General features: G+C 40.5%; 1 protein-coding gene and 1 pseudogene across 2 annotated transcripts in view; one reads left to right on the top strand and one right to left on the bottom strand.

Moving 5' to 3' along the window:
* The window catches only part of LOC101886704 (zinc finger protein), an 846,922-nt gene that overhangs the window by 381,076 nt on the left and 444,478 nt on the right, over positions 1 to 21,368 (bottom strand). The gene's annotated exons all lie outside the window — the stretch shown is intronic.
* On the top strand, positions 17,615 to 19,860 carry LOC147844816 (uncharacterized; annotated as a pseudogene). Its single transcript, XR_015483340.1, has one exon. The product of XR_015483340.1 is annotated as an uncharacterized LOC147844816 (transcript).

Below are 21,368 nucleotides of genomic sequence, written 5' to 3'. Positions count from 1 at the left end.
CGAGGAACGCGCTCGCCTGTTGCTGAACTGTCTGAGGGAGCTCGACAGCAAACTAGTGATCCCACTGAAGTTCTTTCAGAGGCTCCTGGGGCATATGGCATCCGCAGCCGCCGTCACGCCGCTCGGGTTGCTCCATATGAGACCACTTCAGCACTGGCTTCACGATCGGGTCCCCAGACGCGCATGGCACGCGGGCACACACCGGGTCTCGGTTACTGCGCTGTGTCGCCGCGCCCTTGGAACGACCCCTCGTTCCTACAGGCCGGTGTGCCTCTAGGACAGGCGTCCAGCCATGTTGTTGTTTCAACAGACGCTTCCAACACGGGTTGGGGGGCCGTGTGTCGCGGGCATGCGGCTGCGGGCCTCTGGAAGGGTGCCCAGCTGCATTGGCATATCAATCGCCTAGAGCTATTGGCAGTGTTCCTCGCTCTCCACCGCTTTTTACCGGTGCTGGAGCGGCAACACGTGCTGGTCAGGACGGACAGTACGGCGGCGGCGGCGTATATCAACCGCATGGGGGGTATGCGCTCTCGCCGCATGTCTCAGCTCGCCCGCCGTCTGCTCCTCTGGAGTCACCCGCGGCTGAAATCGCTGCGCGCCATTCACGTCCCAGGCACGCTCAATCGTGCAGCCGATGCGCTCTCACGACAGCTGTTACGCCCTGGAGAATGGAGACTCCACCCCGAGTCTGTTCAGCTGATATGGGCGCGATTCGGGGAGGCCCAGATCGATCTGTTTGCTTCCCCCGAGAACGCTCACTGCCAGTTGTTTTTTTCCCTGACCGAGGGCTCTCTCGGCACGGATGCACTGGCCCACAGCTGGCCTCGGGGCATGCGCAAGTATGCGTTTCCCCCAGTGAGCCTGCTCGCGCAGTTTCTGTGCAAGGTCAGGGAGGACGAGGAACAGGTTCTGCTAGTTGCGCCCCTTTGGCCCAACCGGACCTGGATATCAGAGCTCTCACTCCTCGCGACGGCCCTCCCCTGGCGGATCCCTTTGAGAGAGGACCTACTCTCTCAGGGACAGGGCACCATCTGGCACCCTCGCCCCGATCTTTGGAACCTCCACGTGTGGTCCCTAGACGCGAGGAAGACTTAGGTAACCTACCGACTGCGGTGGTTAATACCATCACTCAGGCTAGAGCCCCCTCCACGAGGCGCGCCTACGCCCTGAAGTGGAGTCTATTCACTGAATGGTGCGTCTCTCGCAGAGAAGACCCCCGAAATTGCCAGATTAGTGTTGTGCTCTCTTTCCTTCAAGAGAAGTTGGACAGCAGGCTGTCGCCCTCCACTCTCAAGGTTTACGTGGCCGCCATCTCCGCTTATCATAGCGCGGTAGCTGGCGGCACCGTGGGAAAGCATAACCTGGTCATCCAGTTCCTTAGGGGTGCTAGGCGAATTAATCCATCTCGCCCCCCTCTCATGCCCTCTTGGGATCTCGCCCTCGTTCTCACGAGTCTGCGATCCGATCCCTTTGAGCCACTCGAATCAGTATCTCTAAGATTTCTGTCCCTGAAGACAGCTCTGCTGGTTGCGTTGGCCTCCATCAAGAGGGTCGGGGACCTGGAGGCATTTTCGGTCAGTGACTCGTGCCTGGAATTCGGGCCGGATTACTCTCACGTCATCCTGAGACCCCGCCCCGGTTATGTGCCCAAGGTTCCTACCACCCCCTTTAGAGATCAGGTAGTGAACCTGCAAGCGCTGCCCCCGGAGGAGGCAGACCCAGCCCTTTCTTTAATTTGTCCAGTTCGCGCTCTGCGCATTTATGTGGACCGTACTCAGAATTTTAGATCATCTGAGCAGCTCTTTGTCTGTTATGGCGGTCGGCAGCAGGGAAGTGCCGTATCAAAACAAAGATTATCCCACTGGATTGTGGATGCCATTTCACTCGCTTATTCGAGTCGAGGTCAGCCGTGTCCCCCGGGAGTTCGTGCACACTCCACTCGGAGCGTTGCATCCTCTTGGGCGCGTGCACGCGGCGCCTCTCTAACAGACATCTGTAGAGCTGCGGGCTGGGCGACACCCAACACATTTGCAAGGTTTTACAATCTGCGAGTGGAGCCGGTTTCCTCAAGGGTATTAGGTAACCCTTTGGTGATTGAGGAGACAACTCGGTAGGGTGTTGAAACACGCTTGCGGCGCCATTCTCCCTAACACGGAGGTACGTGCGCCTTTTTTATCTGTCAGTAAAGTTCCCCGTCAGGTGAGCCCTGCAGATTCCTCCGTGGCCCCCAGCACTGACTCAGCGGAGGAGTCACTTGCTGGCCCACTACGTTGTAGGTCTGCCCGCTGGTCAGCCCGCGTTTTGGGTATAGGTGCCTGCTATGCGTGATCCCCACTAGGCGATCCCATATGCTTATTCCGCCACGGTTAAGTCCCCCCCCCTGGGTGGACCCGTGTCTTCCCTCTCCGCTAACCACTCTTTTGCTATGCGTACTCCCCCTTTTTAGGGCTAGTCCATAGGTAAATTCTGCCATCTATCCCCCCCTTGGGTAACGGATGGCCTCCGCAGCGTCCTCCCTATCGGGATTGCACGCTTCCCAACGTACTGTCGTATTTCCTAGAATTATCTAGATGCTCACGACTTCCCAAAAAATATATCTAAATCCGTAAAACTTCTGTTGAAGTAGGATAAATTAGGGCCAGGGACACGTTGGAGGACCGCGCACCCCATGATGTGGGTGCGTCACGCTTGCTTGACTATCTCCTCATCGGGGGTGTTGGTAAGGTGCAGTCATTATGGCGCTTTCCATATTCTCCCATTCATGGCACTGAAGTTCCCCAACCGAAGGGGAACGTTCGAGGTTACAGAAGTAACCCTTCGTTCCCCGAGGAGGGGAACGGAAGTGCCATATTCCGTCGCCATAATGACTGTCCCTTAGCTGTTTGAAAGTCTCTTCAGCTTAAAAGGATGGCGTCTGCTGGCTTCAGGTGTGCTTATATGCTGAGATAATTGCAGATGTCGCACACCTGCGCAAGCTTACGCTGCCAATTAATTTCATTCATTGGCCCGTTCAATACTCTCCAGATAAGCGGCTTCTGATCCGAATCCTCCCATTCATGGCACTTCCGTTCCCCTCCTCGGGGAACGAAGGGTTACTTCTGTAACCTCGAACGTTCTTCCGCGATGGGAATGCAAATATAAGAAAACCGGTCACTAAGTTTAGCTGGAGGATATTAGGGAGAGAGAGACGGGAAACTTCTAGTAGATGAATTACATGCAAACGCCGTAGTTATTGGCGAGAATCCAGCGGATCGTTTTTAAGGCATAAATGTGTGGGCTACTTCTGCATCCAAATGTTAAAAGGACTACGAAATATAATTGTGACCTCCGATTAATGCCAGAAATCGGGTGGTGGGTGTAATATTGATTGCAACCGAGCGTTGCAGCTGTCTAGAGAGATTGCTTGGTTTATAACGTGATAATTTAAAGCATCTTCATTAGACAGAATCATGCTGTTAATGCTGAAAAAAGGCAGAATTATGAGGAGATGAAAGAGCCGCTATTAGACGTTTTTAGAAACGTTCTAATGCCCATTTCAGTAGGGCTGGTATGAATGTGCTTAACAGGGAATTGCTCTGTGATTTCTGGTTCAGCGTTGGTGAAGACGTGGATTCGCAAGTCTTTTGGGTTTAATGCAGCGGCTTTGAATTGTGGTCCTGGCGTCTAGGAGTTTGGAGGAGTTCAGTGACAGTTGTTGTTGGATATGAGTGACACATGATGATGCTGGAGAAGGTCTGTAGCGGAGCTGGGGATTGCATTGTGATCTGGCTGGAGTGGATAGGCCTACAGCCTCTTGTTGGAGCCTCGGTCTCGAGCTGACTTTCATGCTGGGCTGGGTGTTGTTAAGGTGGTGTTTCAGGGAGCGTGGAGCTTTCTTTCTTGTCTGTGGCTGCGCTGATGCTGTTGTGATCTCTGCCGCCGTCGCTGTTGTTGTTGTTTTTGTCATTTTGTAGTTGCTGACGATGGTAGTAATGGTGGGTGGTATTGTAGATGAAGAATAGTAGGAGATGTGGAGGATCCGGTTTGTCCGTGAGTAACTTTTGGAGGAGCTAGAGCGGACCTGTCGTTTGCTTCTTCGAAAAACGAAGATAAGGGAGTAATATCTAGCTAGGCTACTTATAGTGAGTTAGGATAGATTTGAAGATACAGCTGAAGATACAGACAGAAGATACAGCTTGTAGAGTATTACAGTCATGTCTATGAAGAGCAAATCATTGAGTGTAAAAAGAATCTCCTCTGTAAATGTTGGAGTGTATTGGCTCAGTTACAGTGACATTAAGCGGGACACACTGTACAGTTTCAGCATTTGAGCTGAGCAGAGAAACCTTTCCTCCATTTCTGCTGAAGAACCCTACAATATCAGGTCAGGAATAAGGTTGGGGATTGAAGATGGATTCAGATTCTGGAATCAGACACTTGGATTAATGTTCAGACTCTTCCCTGCTGAAAAATCCAGCTTAAACCAGCCTAGGCTGGTTGGCTGGTTTTAGCTGGTCAACCAGGCTGGTTTTAGAGGGGTTTTGGCCTCTTCCAGGCTGGTTTCCAGCCATTTCCAGCCTGGTGTTAGCTGGTTAGGCTGGGAGATGACCAGCTAAAACCAGCTTGACCACCCTAGCCAGGCTGGGAGCCCAGCCAAAACCAGCTATGTCCAGCTTAAACCAGGCTGGTCAAGCTGGTTTTAGCTGGATTTAGCTGGTCATTTTCCAGCCTGACCAGCTAAGACCAGGCTGGAAATGGCTGGAAACCAGCATGGAAGTGGCCAAAACCCCTCTAAAACCAGCCTGGTCGACCAGCTAAAACCAGCCAACCAGCCTAGGCTGGTTTAAGCTGGATTTTTTAGCAGGGTTGTTCTAAAATCAACATCTGGATTCCTCTTCTCTGTGCACACATGTGTATTTTTCACTTGCTAATCTGTCAGGAAGTTGGGCGCTGGCGAGCAGCTTTAATAATCTGAACATAGTTTAGAGATGGACTGCAACATGTGCTCAAAGGCTGCATGTGCTGAAGAACGATGGCAAAGCTAAGTGTGATCACTGTAATAAATGAATGTTGCAGCAGTGTCTCCATCAACATGAGCAGTATCTGCGCTCGCTTCACCAACAGCAGAGGAACAGGACTCACTGTGTTACATTCATTGTGCATCCCGGCTCAACCAACAAGTGTTGTGCGTTTTAGCTCAAGAGTTTGGAGCGTGTAGCTGAGCGGCTCAGTGCTAGCTTTTGCTTATTAGCTGAAGGGGAAACTAAACAGCTCATTCTCTCCATCTGTGTGTGTTTACAGTCTAGATCATGGAGGACACACGATGATTACAGCAGAACTGCACAAATGTAGGACTAGACACACACACACACACACACACACACACACACACACACACACACACACACACACACACACACACACATGCACAGCTGTGGTTATAAATGTGTGTGTTCTTGTGTTCAGATTTCTGTTTCCTCACTCTGGATCCAAACACAGCAAACACTGAACTCATTCTGTCTGAGGAGAACAGAGAGGTGAAGAGTGTGTGGGAGAATCAGCCGTATCCTGATCATCCAGACAGATTTAATTATTATCATCAGGTGTTGTGAAGAGAGAGTGTGTGTGGACGCTGTTACTGGGAGATTGACTGGAGTGGAGATGGTGTTGTGTGTATATCAGTGTCATATAAGAGCATCAGGAGGAAGGGAAGAGATGTTGAGTTTTGGTTTGGATATAATGCTCAGTCCTGGAGTTTGCTCTGCTCTTCCTCCAGTTTTACATTCAGTCACAATAACACACGCACTGATCTCCCAGTGAAGCCGCTCAGCAGGAGAATAGGAGTGTTTGTGGATCACAGTGCAGGAACTCTGATCTTCTACAACATCTATAGAGACACAATGAGCCTCATCCGCTCAGTCCAGACCACATTCACAGAGCCGCTCTGTGCTGGGGTTGGGCTTTCTTATTCTGGATCATCAGTGAAACTGAGCTGAAGACTGACAAGAGATTTACCCAGAATCCTTTGCAGGAGCAGTCAGCAGCAGTGTGTGTGTGAGAGAGAGAAAGAGACTTTTTGACTTTTCACAACACCTTTAATGAACATTAAAATTATTTAAATACACCATCCAAAAAATGTAAAATTATTGTATATTTTTTACATAAATACTTTTATTTTTAAACATACAAACATTTACCAATTAAACACCAATTTTCCTGAATCACACAGAGTCACCAAAACACCTCCAATACCCCATTTCCATTCAAAACACAGAATATTATTGACATGTTTGTAATATGTATATTCAATCACCACTCGCTACTCTACTAAGGATTTAAACAGAGTAATTATGTTTACATTTTCACCAGAATTTTTACATTGATGAGATTTTAGGATCACAAACTTTGTCCAATTAAAAAATTGATAAGTGTGCATTTTTGCTGACAATATTTCTTGTATCTGCAACCAAAAATGAATAGACTATTTGAAAAAATAAAGCCTAATCTTGCAATCATATTCTCTAATAGTTCAAGCAATGGTTTAAGTCTGACACATTCACAGAACATATGGAGGACATTGTCGAGAGTGTTACAAAAAGGACATGCTGGTTGAACAGTCTCATTAATCTTGGACACAAAAGAATTTGAGGCTATAATACAATGTAGTATTCTCCACTGAATGTCCCCACATCTTTTGGAGGTAGGAGGCTTATAAAATAACCTCCAAGATGGATGGATATCAGTGGAAACAGAAAGCCAAGACCTCCAGTTAGTGTCTGGTCTTTGCAACAGCTGACCCAATTGCAAAATTTTCACACACATGTGGTATAAAACCTTTTTCTCAATGCAATTAAAATCCAATGCACCATATCCTTTCAGCAATTTTGTCTGGTTATTCTCATCAGATTCCCAATCTTTAAAAATAACTTTAAGTACAGGAAAAGACTGTGGGATAAATCCACTCTGTATAACATTATTATTAAAATCAGTAAAACTATGTGGAAAAGCTGCTTTAACATTCTTCATTAGACCTTCTACGATTCTTAATGAATTTATTCCAGTTTGACTGGCAATTATATGTGCAGGTTTCCATTGGCCACCATTTAAATCAATCAGATCGATGACTTTTGTTAAGCCAGCATTCATACATTTAGTAATTAAGGAGGATGGCACATTGTCTAACTGAAAAAGTGGATTAAAGAAAAGAGGCTCTAACACACCATAATGGTCATCTTCATTTCTCAAAATTTTAAAACAACTCCAAAACTTAATCAATCCCACATAAAACCTAAAAGGTAATGACTGCACTTTCTCCAGGAGATTCTTCTGCATTAAAAACAACTGTTTTTCTAGACCGAACCCACCAATTTTCCCACCAATGACCCAATACAACCCAAGGCGCAGGTTCAGAGTTGTACAAAAGCTTTTGTAGTGATTGTAGCCTCATTGCCAAGATTTTGGACTCTAGGTGTATTAGCCCTTGACCACCCTCTGCCACAGGTAGATAAAGGACACCTGGAGGAAGCCAATGGTAGCCATCCCAAAAAAAATTAACAAATGCCTTTTGTACTCTAGAAAGTAATTCTTTTGGTGGATCCAAAACAGTGAATTTGTGCCATAACATAGAAGCTGCTAAATTATTAATGACCAGACATCTCCCCCTAAACGAGAGGTGTGGAAAAATCCATCGCCACTTAGGAATTCTTAAAATTACCTTATCTGCTAACCCTTGCCAGTTCTTATCTGTATATTTATTTGTCCCAAAATATATTCCAAGTATTCTGAACCCATCTCTGGCCCAGCTACATTGCTGAGGTCAACTAGGAGGTCCTGCATCCTGCCAGTCACCCAACAATAAGGATGTACATTTCTCCCAATTAATATGTGCTGATGAGGCTTGCTGATATGTTTTTAAAGAGGAAGTTAAAATTGAAACATCTTTTGAGTCTTTTATAACTATTGTTACATCGTCAGCATAGGCTGTAAGTTTGACTGAAGGGTTATTAGGAATATTAAACCCTCTCAGTTGCCTCCTGAGTGATATTAACAAAGGTTCAATAGAAATCGCATATAAAAGGCCAGAATGAGAACACCCTTGCCGTATTCCTCTAGTTACAGGAAAAGGTCTGGTTAATGAGCAATTTATCTTTAGCATGCTAAAAATTCTTTTGTACTACATCTTAACGAGAGACACAAAATAAGGGCCAAAACCAAAAGTGTTTTAAATAAATACTGATGATCAACTCTATCAAAAGCCTTTTTTTTGATCCAAGGAAAGGAAATGTCTATGTTGTGCATTTTTGCCACAGTATTCATATCTCTTATCAAAAATAGATAATCAAAAATTGTCCTTTTCGCAACACAAAAAGTTTGGTCCATGTGAATAACTGAGGCCATATATTGCTTAAGTCTATTGGTCAGAGATTTTGATCATATTTTAAAATCAACACATATTAGTGTTACTGGCCGCCAGTTCTTTAAACATCCAAGGTCTCCTTTTTTTGGGATCAAAGTCAGAATAGCTCTTCTACTGCTCAGAGGAAGAGTGCCTTGATGAATGCATTCAAGAAACACTTCATACATGTCCTGACCCAATAGTTTCCAGAACGCCTTAAAAAATTCCGCTGTAAGTCCATCCAGACCAGGTGACTTCCCCGAACACATTTCTTGGACGGCTTGCGAAAGTTCTCCAAAAGTCAAAGGCTTATCCAAGTCATTTTGTTCCTCTTCTGATAATTTTGATACCTCCTTTAACAGTGAATTGACTGCTGTGTCGTCACATAGCTCTGAACAATATAAATCCTCATAAAATGAAAGGGCATAAGATTGAATCTCCCGTTGATCCGTTATCACGCCCCCTCCTGGAACTTTCAGCTGATGAAGACTTTTCTGTTCCCTTAGTTTCTTTTCAAGGCCAAAACAGAAAGATGTGGGAGCATCCATATCATTCAGTTGTGCAAACCTGGTCCTCAGTAAGGCATCCTTTCCTCTTTCTTCCAATAGATTTTTTAAAAGAAGTTTATCATTTGCAACAGAGTCAGTAAAAGTTGAGTTGTTGGTACAGTCACTGCTTTGCCCTAGTATAGCTTGTTCGAGGGACTTCATTCTTGTTTTGAGCATTCCAGCATTATGTGCTGTGTACTGCTGATAAAAAGACTTCATTTGTGTTTTTCCAACATCCCACCATGAACTCAGTGACTGAAAATGACTTCTCTTCTCTCTCCAAGCTTTCCAGAAAAGATTGAAAGAGTGAATAAAAGTGCAGTCCTGCAATAAACTATTATTAAAACACCAATGTGATTTAAAAGGCTTAGAAAGAGAGACTGATACAACAACTGATACATAGTGATGATCAGACAAAAAGGATGGTGTAATCGAGCTATTAAAAAAAAACCTACCTCTAGTGCCCTTTTCAACATAAAACCGATCAAGCCTTGCCCCTGACAAATTATTTGAATTATTTTTTAACCATGTGTACTGTCTGACTCCAGGAAAAGCTTCCCTCCACACATCAACTAACTTATGTTCATTAATTATTTTTTTAAAACTCTCAGCAGAAGAATTATGAGGTTCGTTGTGATTTCTGTCCAAATGTGAATCAATAGTGCAATTAAAATCCCCTCCAAGTACAATCATATTCCCCCGAGGACACTGTAATATGGCATCAGAAAGTATTTTAAAGAAAGAAACTTGGTCATGACCAACAGTTGGTGCATATATATTAATAAAAGAGAAATAGGCATCTCCTATGACAATATCAGCCCTCAATATCCGACCGGGTATTATTTCTATTGAATTTGATTGCATACTGACATATGGGGAAAAAAGAAAGGCAACACCAGCACTTAGGTTTGTGCTATGGCTTAGTAGAACATTTCCTTTCCACCCACTATGCCACTGCGCCTGATTTTGTTGGTCTGTATGCGTTTCTTGCAAGAAAATAACATCAGCCTTTTTGAGACGCAAATAATCAAATAAACCAACTCTCTTTTTAGTGCTCCGACAACCATTAACATTAAATGTCCCAATGTTTAAGGTTGTCATGGCAAAAAGAATGCAAAAAACAAAATATATAATCTTACACATTAGTCCTGTTTGTTTGTTTTTTTTTTAATCCAAATTATCAATCATTTTTTTAACAGTAGTGACATGTTTCCTTAATCAGAATCTTTTAAGTTTATCAAGCTCATCCAATGATGCTTTTCTCAATGCTACAGCACAGGATGCCACAAACAGTTGTAAATCTGGGAAATACTTCTCTAGTTTTGGCCTTTGTTGATTAAAGGTTTCATCAAGAAAACTGTTGAGTTCTTGTACTGTGTAATAAGATGGCTTTATTTGCGAACTGCGCCTTTTTTCAACACGAATTTCTTTTAAATTGTCATCAACAAGATCCATTGCATATGATTCGTCACTATCGTAATTAATGTCAATGGACTGAGCCTCACCACTCTCGGACAGTTGATCAGCTTCAGCCAGTACCATGCCATTGTAGCGGAGCGGTAAGTTGGGAGAAAAAAATACTAAATTAAAGCTGACTACGCCACCCTGATCACAGGGAAATTAACACAGGTTCTTTGTGTGAAGAAAAGGCATGAGACGTGAATACCAAAAATACAAAGATACTTTATTTTCCTTAATTATCCAATATAAATCACTTTTAAAAAGCTTGATAGCTGATAGTAGCCGCACAATCACATAAATAACACACAATAACAACAAGAGGAGGAGTAGAGGCTTACCAGTGGCAGGTAAGCTAGTTACGTAGCACCAAACTCTACAAAATTACAAATGGTCTTACCGCAAGTGCACCACACACACGCACACAAGCATACGTGAGCACACAACACACACACTGCACTCAGTGTCGTATCCCACCACCGCACGATGGACAACTAACGGCCTGCCTGGAAGCCTCAGCTCCTATAAAACAAAAATGACAATTAACAATTGTAAAGTCACAATCTCACACAAAAGAACACAGAAATTCCCCAAGAGAGATTCATAAAAATCTCCTTGCAATAGAAACTCAAAAACAGTAATATTATTAATAATAATAATAATAATAAATCAATTAACTCAAAAAGAATAAACTTCCCACAGGAAGCACAAATCAAACAATGAATTAGGTACAAAAAGAAAAAAATAATGAAACCCAGAAAGCACAAAATGAATCCACGCACTAAAAATGTATCGGCTACTACTCGTGTGCAAGTACTCCATGTGAAGGCAATTTGAGTCTGTTATTCACAGCACTATAGTAGGCATCTTTACGTTGAGGCTCGCACATTAATCCGGCATCAGAAAAAGGGAAGCACACAGCAAACGGACTCCAAGCAGCAATATGCAGCCGTATCAAATCAGCGATCAATAGTGGTTTAAAAAGAAAGCAGTGGTCGGTAAAGCGGCAGTATGAAGCAGCAGTTTATAAAGCAGCAATATAAAGCAGCAGTCTAGAAAGCAGTGGTCTGTTAATAGCAGCGGTCTGTAATAAACAAGCAGCGGTCTGTAAAAAGCAGCGGTCTGTAAAAAGCAGCAATATCACTAATGTTGCTCCCTCGGCGTGCCCACACGCAGTTATTCTTCCTAAAAAGGACAAGACATTAAGTCGCTGGACAGATCGGCGCATAATTATTAAAAGCGTAACGTACATACCTCTAGTATGCAAGTAACTTAGCAACCCGCACTCACGGACGCAGTTGTAGATTAAAACACAGCCCAGGAATTACAAAAGCGATCCAGCTGGGGTGACAGCAACACAGGCTACAGCCAATCTGATCCGCAGATGCTAAGAAATTAAAAATACAGCCAGTAAAAAACCACTACGCAACCCGACGCTAAAGGGAAAGCAAAACAATGTCTACCTGCAGGAACGGAAGGGGCAGAGGCGGGACCAGCGGGACTCCGGTAGTGACGCACAAGCGGTGCTTCAGTACACAACACACACCCAAATCCTCCCTTATATACACACCCAAGAGTTATACGATTGGCTAATAGAAAAATCACTTGTGATGACACCAGGTGATCCCACTACACCATCAGTCTCTCGCGAGTCTTCCCGACTACCCCGAGCCTGTTCAGCTCTGCGGGGTGCTCTGATTCATCGCTGTTTCCAGCAGCAGCGATTCCACCGCTCGCCGCACTGCGCACTTCAGCGCATACTTCAGTGTTCACCAAACACTCTCCTGCAGTCTCATTCGCTGCATCAACTTTCAGATTTTCATCGTCTTTTGACAATGAATCTGATTCAGCCCGTTGGTCAGTTTTATTACTGACATTCTGGTTTTCATTTTTTTTTTTCATTTTTTGCTCCGCGATTGCGGTCGGCTCAGTCTCATTTACATTTGGATTTATATTTTGGTTTGTCATTTTATTATTTGTACATCTTAATTTCGTATGACCATAAACCCCACAGGAGAAGCATTTCATTGACTCTGTGCTGATAAAAATTGTGTTATCTTTACCGGCCAGAGTCAATTTCGCAGAGATGTCCAAGTGTTGGAATTCAGCATTCAAAATGATAGCAGTTTGGCGTCTAAAAGACATAATGTGTTTTAATTCTGGGTTTTTTACCCCAAGTGGGATCATTTTAATTGGCATCACAATTTTGCTGTAGCGGTTAAGTAATCGCTCGAGTGATTCATTCGAAATGAATGGAGGCACATTAGAGAGAGTTACCTTTTTTGAAGGGCTCGACAGTGGTAACACAGGTAAAAAAGTATCCCCAACAGACAGTCCAACCTCAACTAAGTGATGAACCATAGACTCTTCCTTCAAAAACATAGCTACTGCCTTATTCATTCTGGATGCCGATAATATATTCCTGGCGCCTATTTCTGCGCTTATAGCTGTCAAACAGTCCTCAATGGTGATTGATTCATCCGGTAAACATTTACAACAATTTCGGGCCGTTAAAGAAGCAAACCCATCTGAATCTGCCGGCATGTTCTCAGTCACTAGATCTCACTAGATAAACTTTAATCTCAATATAGAAAAAGAGAAAGAGAAATGAAAATGAATGAAAACTCACTCAAACAAGCCGCCAGTCGCTCAAACGCTCATGCAGCCCTCCCAGCTACCCCGTACATCCGCACACACACAGAGAGAGAGAGAGAGAGACAGATAAAGCCCCTGAAGAGGAGAGAGAGAGACAGATAAAGCTCCTGAAGAGGAGAGAGAGAGACAGATAAAGCCCCTGAAGAGGAGAGAGACAAACAGGAAGAGGTATTATTTGTGTGTGTGTGGTTTCAGATAATTTTAGGCTTATAATCAAGTTGACCTACAGTATGCTGTTTATTTACTTTTCATCACTAGGAGAGTAGAGAAAAATACTCTAAAAATAAGCTAGAAAAATGCTTTAAAAATAAGCTAAATCTTAGTATATATATATATATATATATATATATATATATATATATATATATATATATATATATATATATATATATATAGAGAGAGAGAGAGAGAGAGAAAGAGAGAGAGAGAGAGAGAGAGAGAGAGATTAATAAAAAATTGTGATTTTATTATTTTTATTTTTATAACTAAAGGGGTTCGGCCAGGTAGGGGGCCCTACAAGACATTGTGCCCAGGGGCCTATGACTTCTTAATCCGGGCCTGCGTGAAGTCCATTAGATCAGTCCGTGCAGCTGTGTGTAGCCTTGTAGCTCCTTCCGTTTAAAGTCTGCTTTATCTTGATCCGTAGCGAGCAATCACACCGTTTCCAACGAGCGCGCCGATGCCAGAAGTCCTTTTAATTGCTGTCCGTAGCACTCCGTCAAGCAGTGCAGCGACCCAATGGTGGCAAGCTCTTATTGTAGCTCCCTGGTTCAATAAAGGATTGACTCTTTCACTGGTGTTTTCCCATTATTTATTTCAGTGCAGCATTCACTTCACTGACGCCGTCGTCAACATCAAACACCATATACCATAGGCCAAACACCGTACACCTTGCACCGTACGGCAAACACCGTAAGAGCTTGTATACAAAGAGAAAATGAAACCAAATGTAAGCAAATATGAAAACCATATACAAACAAACAGACATCACTTAAACTCAATACAAACAAACAAACATATTAAACAAAGTGTCAGTACCTTGTTCTCCAATCAAACCAGAAGCTAAACCTTTAGTCCGTAGTAGACCGCACAGCTGGGACGCCGTGATCATGTGCGATCTTTCCGTGTCTTTTTATATCTGTAATGGTAATTAATTTAAAATAAAAGACTTCTGGTTTTACACTGAACACTTTATACCATAAATACTAAAAATATCAAATATGCATATAATAGAGGAGAGAGAGAGAAAGAGAGAGAAAGAGAGAAAGTATATACACACACAATATAATTATATTGTAGAAAAGATGCAATAACAAAGACATCATGTCAAAGTTATTAACACTGTCCTTAAAGAAAAGTATGTCACAGATGATTAGCAGTTGTTTATAACCGTGTTGTATTGAGAAATAATATTTAGGTTGAGCCTGTAAGAGTTTAGGGGACCTTGCCACAAAATAAAGAGTTGAAGAACTCTTGCTTAATATTAAGTACTAAAACTTTAATGTTTGAAACAGTTCAAACAGGCATTGTCTGCATATGAACAATGTAGAAGCAATTTATGTAAGCTAACCCTAGCATAGGAAAGTCAGTGTGTGTTACTCATGGTCATTTCTTGTTGTGTCCTTTGTTTTCTTTGTCTTGTATTTCTTTTGTTTCATGTGTGTCTCTTAAGTATGGCAAATACACCCTCTTACTGCACTTTAAAACGCAAATCTAGAGAAAGGGTAAAACAACAACTGAAGTCAGTTCAGTGTGCTTCTGATAATTCCTTTAATGCTGAGAGTCTACCAATTTACAATTCCGAACATCTAGATGAGGACTTCAAAGACTATGAATCATCTTTGTATAAGGAGCTAGATTTTTCACAGTCTGAAAACAGCAGCTCTGGTGAGGAAGAGGAAGCTCATCAACAAAGCAAACTTGCAACATGGGCACTCCAAAGAAAACAACACACAGTGCAATTAATAAATTATTAGAAATTCTGAAGGAGCATCATCCATCATTGCCATCTGATGCAAGGACTCTTCTAAGGACTTCTCGGTCAGAGTCAGTGGTGGTCCAGGAAAAGGCTGGTGGGACATACACTGTTAAAAATTGTCCCGTTAAAAAACAGTAAAATACTGGCAGCTGCAGTTGCCAGCAATGTACTGTTATTTTACAGTATGTTGCTGTAAAAATACATGGACTACATTGATTTACACAATACTCAAGTGAACTCATTTTGCTCACTGAAAGCAACTGCCTTAACTTGGTCAACTGCTGAATGAGTTTATGAAGTAATGTGCTATATATGCTTAGAAGTATACTTATAATGATAACTTATTTTAGTTAATTAGAAAAGTTCGGTTTAACTCTAATGTCTTATTTTTCACAACAGCACACATACATGTAAATCTGGAACTATCAGAGAGATTCTGACTGCATCAGCAACTAAACAGCTGATGTTTTTAAATAGAGAAACATGCAGAATAACATCAGCAGATCATTGTTCATCTTTAACTCATACACTGGCTCTACTCTCCTCCACAACGGTGACAGACAGAGGAAATTAGCTTCAGGTTTTACAGTAAAATACTGTTTTTTCCTTGATTTAACAGTAATCTACTGGCAGCTGTGGTTGCCAGCAATCTACTGTTTTTTTACAGTCTACTTCCGTTGTGTAAATTAACAATATATTACTGTTAAAATACATTTTTACACTGTGTTTTTACCTCTCACACCTTTAACCATTTAAACCCCAGAGCATATACTTCAGTTGTAATTGAAGTGTCCACACTACTGAGTGTTCAAGAAACATTTAGCAAAGCTGAAGTAAATTAATTAATTAACTGACTAATTAAATGATAATTGAGGATTAACAATGAACAAATGAAGAAATACTGAAAGAAAAAACAAGAACAGAACATACAAAACTTTAGTCACAGCTTTATAATGAAATAACCTGAAGAACAACAAATGATTAATCATTGAAATGATCAGCGGATGATTAAACAACTCTATAAACATCATCACCAGCTACACTTATTACTTAATACATGTATTTTTGTATAACATCTACTAAAGTTCTTCTTGAGAAAAAGTTAAAGTTTTACGTCACCATCATGGAGAACAGAGTTTGCTTTAGTTGGGCTCTTAGCCCTGTCATTTTTAACATTTATATATCTTGACTGCTGCAATTGTTGAGAACTTTGTTTAAAAAGCTCCTTTGTTGTGGCAAGCCAGCCAAAAACCTAAATAAGATCTGGTGATGTTCACGTTGCTATTAAATGGCAGAGTCTGTTCTCATTTAGTATAATAAAATTTACTGCTCCTATTCAATGTTAAATCTATTGTTTTACATTATATGTCTATATATGGCAATGATTTCTGGAAGTTTTTAAGAATATCTTGGACAATAACACTGCTCTATGGTGTAAATCGCACTCAAAGAGACATCAATAATCAGCATATGAACCTCAATAATGGTGACAACTAACAAAATTAACAGTTTAACTCACAAACAGGCAACTGAAAGTCTAAACATAAACAACAGCAGAATCAAACACAAATAAAGAAAAGTGTGAGACCATTATACAACATTTATTTATACCGCAATGCATGCTGGGATATTTGTACTGTGCCACTCCCAGCATGCATTGCAGCATGAAACATTTGAGATGTTACCACTGTTGAGATACAAGGTCAGATTCATGAGGTCTGAGTGTGTATTTGTCATAACTGAACTGTTTTTGTATGTTATTTCTTAACTGTTAAGTAATTACGGAGGTATCTTTTCTGTTTCCACTTCTCATTAATTAAATTAATACCTGCAACTAAGCATAAAATCTATTGCATGAGGGCCTTCTTCCAGATTTATAACAAAACATTTATCAGAACTAATTTCAGACAAATAGATTTCTCTATTTATTGACTTTCCAACTTGATTGCTACAATACAAGCATTTTGTTAACTCTTCATTATAGTAATTGGAGAGTCTGAATTAATAAGTTCAAGGGTGAAGATCCCAACTAAATCAGCCCCTCACTCCATTACGGTGACACAAAAAACACCTTAATTTCTGTTGGATCTCAATGAGAATAGTATGGAAGTCAAATCAGTCAGTAATAAGTGTGTGTCTGCTGTTGTTTGTGGAGTTGTTTAATGATCCTCTGCTGAGACTGAAGCTGTTTTATTTTATTTGATTTTATTTAATGTTGTAACTCAAGTCACTGTTTGTGTTTCTTGTTTATTTTCTTCAGTAATTGTGATTATAAACAGCAGGTGGTCATCAGTGTCTGAATTCACTCATTAGTGTTCATTAAAACTGTCAGGTGAACTATATTAGTTAACTAGTGTATGAAATAGTGAACAAGGACACAAAGTGTGATTTTAAACACAGACTTCAAAACATCGAATCTGAACTCTATTAGCTCACAGTTTTCTGCTGTTGGTTACTTTCTTGAAAACAAAAATGTTACCCAGAAAGCACTGTTTTTAACAGAATATTACTGTTTTAGTGAAAAAACATTATTTTACCGTAAAATCTGACCGTTTTTTAACAGCAATTTTTTACAGTGTACCATTATTTTGGTATCCTGAATTCAATGAAGAGCACTTTGGAGGCAAACAAATGTGGATTGGCTAATGGCTTATGCTTAGAGCTCCAAGCAAATGTGGATGGGTTGCCAGTATTTAAAAGTTCATCCACCCAATTCTGGCCCATTCTTGGAGTCATCAAAAACCTCCCTCTGCATCACCCATTTGTAATTGGGCTTTTCTGTGGCACTAGCAAGCCAGCAAGCCTTCCCGAATACCTGGAAGATTTTGTGGCTGAAACTTTAATGTTGGAGAAAGGATTTTCATTTCAGGGAATATCAATGAGGCTCAAACTGTGCTCAATGGTCTGTGATGCTCCCGCCCGAGCTTTTTTGAAAAATATAAAAGGGCACACAGGCTACTCGGGGTGTGAGAAATGTACGCAGGAAGGCAAATATTTGAGCAATAGGGTGATATTCCCTGAAACAAATGCCCCCGTTCGCACTGATGAAGATTTTCGGGAAATGATAGATGAAGAACATCATCTAGGATATTCTCCTCTTCTAGCCATCTGTTTAGACCTTGTCTGTTTGGGGGTGATGAGGTGACTCTTGTACCTGTGGCTCAAGGGTCAACTGGTTTGCAGGCTCTCAGGTTTGCAGGTGGATATGCTTTCTGAAAAGCTGTCAAAGATCAGAAAAAATGTGCCAGTTGAGTTTGCACGAAGACCAAGATCTTTGAATGAGGTAGGCTGATGGAAAGCCTCTGAACTCCGCCAGTTCCTTCTTTACACCGGTCCTGTGCTCCTAAAAGACTTCCTACACACAGCTTTATATCAACATTTCCTACTGCTGTTTACGGGAGTGTTCATACTGTCGAACAAAGCACTGCTTGAGTTAACAGACTATGCAAATGATGCACTTGTGTTGTTTGTTCACCACTTTGGAAAGCTGTATGGACACATGCACATCTCTTACAATGTGCACAACCTTGTGCACCTTGCACAAGATGTGAAGGTTCATGGAAATCTGGATTCCTTTAGTGCTTTCAAATTTGAAAATTACGTGCAAAAACTGAAAAGGCTTGTTAGGAAACCAGAATTTCCATGCTGCCAAATTGTAAAGAGGCTTGCAGAGCGAGAGGCAATCCAAATGGAAAAAGAGGAAAGTTTGGGTGTAAGAAAAAAACACATGTCTGGAAAATTACCATCATTGTTTCAGTGTGCGCAACAGTACAGCCAATACACCACAGAGCCCTTCACCCTCAAACTGGACGAAGCCAACAGCAATGTCTATATTCAGGGAAAGGTGGCGAAGATCAGAAATATAATTGCTGAAAAAGAGGAGGTGTACTTGGTCTACTCCACATTTGCACATCAAGGCCCCTTCTTTGACTACCCCACATCTTCCTCTACATTTGGGATTTACTTGGTGGATGGCCTCTTGGACACAACACAGCACTGCAGCATTGAACTGGTGGAATGGAAAGTTTTCCTCATGTCCCATGGGAGAAGATTTGTTGCTGTACCTCTAATACACACAAATGAAAAAAATATAGAATTTAAACTTTATCCAACTACACACCAGAACTTTGTCAACCCCTTGCAATCGCCCATCTCTCAACTTATCTCTTGACTCTCTCAACAGTCATAAACTATATACATTGCCCAGCATAAATGAGTACATCGCTTACAGGTCCCTTTTTTAATTAATACTTTCATTACATTTAAATACTAATGAGGTGAATTTAAAAATAAAACTTCCATATTTCTAAAAGTAATATGTTATTTCTATTTTTTGTTTATTATTTAAATAGAATTTATTTTTATTTTTCCCTTACACATACATTAGGTTGTATTGATTTTTGCACTGAAACCTTAATTAATTTGTAGACTGTGTATATACACAAATAACTTATAGATCTTAAAAATGTCTTAAACAATTTTATACATCACACAAAAGCATGAAAGCATTGTGATCAGTGGCGCCGCTGGCCACCACCAGCCCTCTGACAAGATGGGCCCTTATGAATCGTCCTAACCCCCCACCCCCCATGATCATTATATTTCTTTGCATCTGCACTCACACAACAGTGTTACTTGATAGCATTGAATAACTTTTTTTTTTTTTGTGGAGGAATTAAGTGGTATTAAAGTTACCTACTTTTTGTGTTTGTGCTGTACACCACTGCTAAATTTAACCTACATTTGATGGGTGGGCTTGTCAACCTTATTTCGTGGTGTTCTAACAAACTAGCAGTAAAGATATGTGTACATTTGTTACATTTTTCAGTACCAAAGCTAAACCGCATATAACTAACAAAATAATACAAAAAAAATGTTATAATTTCAACAAATTAAAACAAAAATCAGTACACCCCAATATATATATATATATATATATATATATATATATATATATACACACAGTTTAAGTCAGAATTATTTGCCCTCTTCGAATTTTTTTCTTCTTTTTTTAAATATTTTCCAAATTATGTTTTACAGAGCAAGGACATTTTCACAGTATGTCTGATAATATTTTTTCTTCTGGAGAAAGTCTTAATTGTTTCATTTCTGCTAGAATAAAAGCAGTTTTAAATTTTTAAACACTTTTTTAGGGACAAAATTATTAGCCCCTTTAAGCTATTTTTTTTCTCGACTGTCTACAGAACAAACCATTGTTATACAATAATTTGTCTAATTACCCTAACCTGCCTAGTTACCCTAATTAATATAGGTAAGCCTTTAAATGTCACTTTAAGCTGTATAGAAGTGTTTTAAAATATCTAGTAAAATATTACATACTGTCATCATGGCAAAGATAAAAAAATCCATTATTAGAAATGAGTTTTTAAAACTATTATGTTTATAAATGTGTTGAAAAAAATTGCTCTCCGTTAAACAGAAATTGGGGGGAAAATAAACAAGTAGTCTAATAATTCAGGGGGGGGGCTAGTAATTCTGACTTTAACTGTATATATTTCTATTCTTAAAGATGTTAGGTGACCCCCCTCTTATTTTAATGAATTATATATATATATATATATATATATATATATATATATCTATATATATATATATAGAGAGAGAGAGAGAGAGAGAGAGAGAGAGAGAGAGAGAGAAAGAGAGAGAGAGAGAGATGGACATAGCTCATGGGGGTTAGCTTGACCAATGTGAAGGACAAAAACTTTTATCAGTTTTTTTTTGTACATGCTGAATATTTAACAATATTTAACAAAATAATACCAAAATCCACACCGTAAAAAAAAAACAGAAAAAGAATAATAATTATATTAATAAAACAAATGAAAAAGAGGCTACATTAATATTTGCAAAAGAATTGTTGGAGTGTATTCATAGTTCTGGTTGCTTTTCATCCTAAACGTCCTTTAAGGGTTCAATATCAATAATCATCAATATATATTGCGATAGTTTTTTTTTTCAATAACGATGATATGAGTTTTAAACCCATTTCCAGTATTTCGATATACATTTGCATACGTATGTTTTATTATATATATATATATATATATATATATATATATATATATATATATATATATATATATATATATATATGTATATAATAAAACATACGTATGTAAATGTATATCGAAATACCGGAAATGGGTTTAAAACTCATATCATCGTTATTGAAAAAAAAAACTATCGCAATATATATTGATACCTAATTATTGTCCAGCCCAACAACAACACTTTAACTACATGATATAAGTGATGCAAAACAAAACCATAAGGTTAAAGAGTCAGTGAGATGGCAGGTCTTGCTATGAGGACTCCTGAGTAGCCACAAGCATCC

Source organism: Danio rerio, chromosome 4 (genome assembly GCF_052040795.2).
Source record: "Danio rerio strain M-AB ecotype USA chromosome 4, GRCz13ab, whole genome shotgun sequence".
Classification (NCBI taxonomy): domain Eukaryota; kingdom Metazoa; phylum Chordata; class Actinopteri; order Cypriniformes; family Danionidae; genus Danio; species Danio rerio.
The sequence above is the reverse complement of the archived record's forward strand: the minus strand, read 5'-3'. Positions and strand labels throughout refer to the sequence as shown.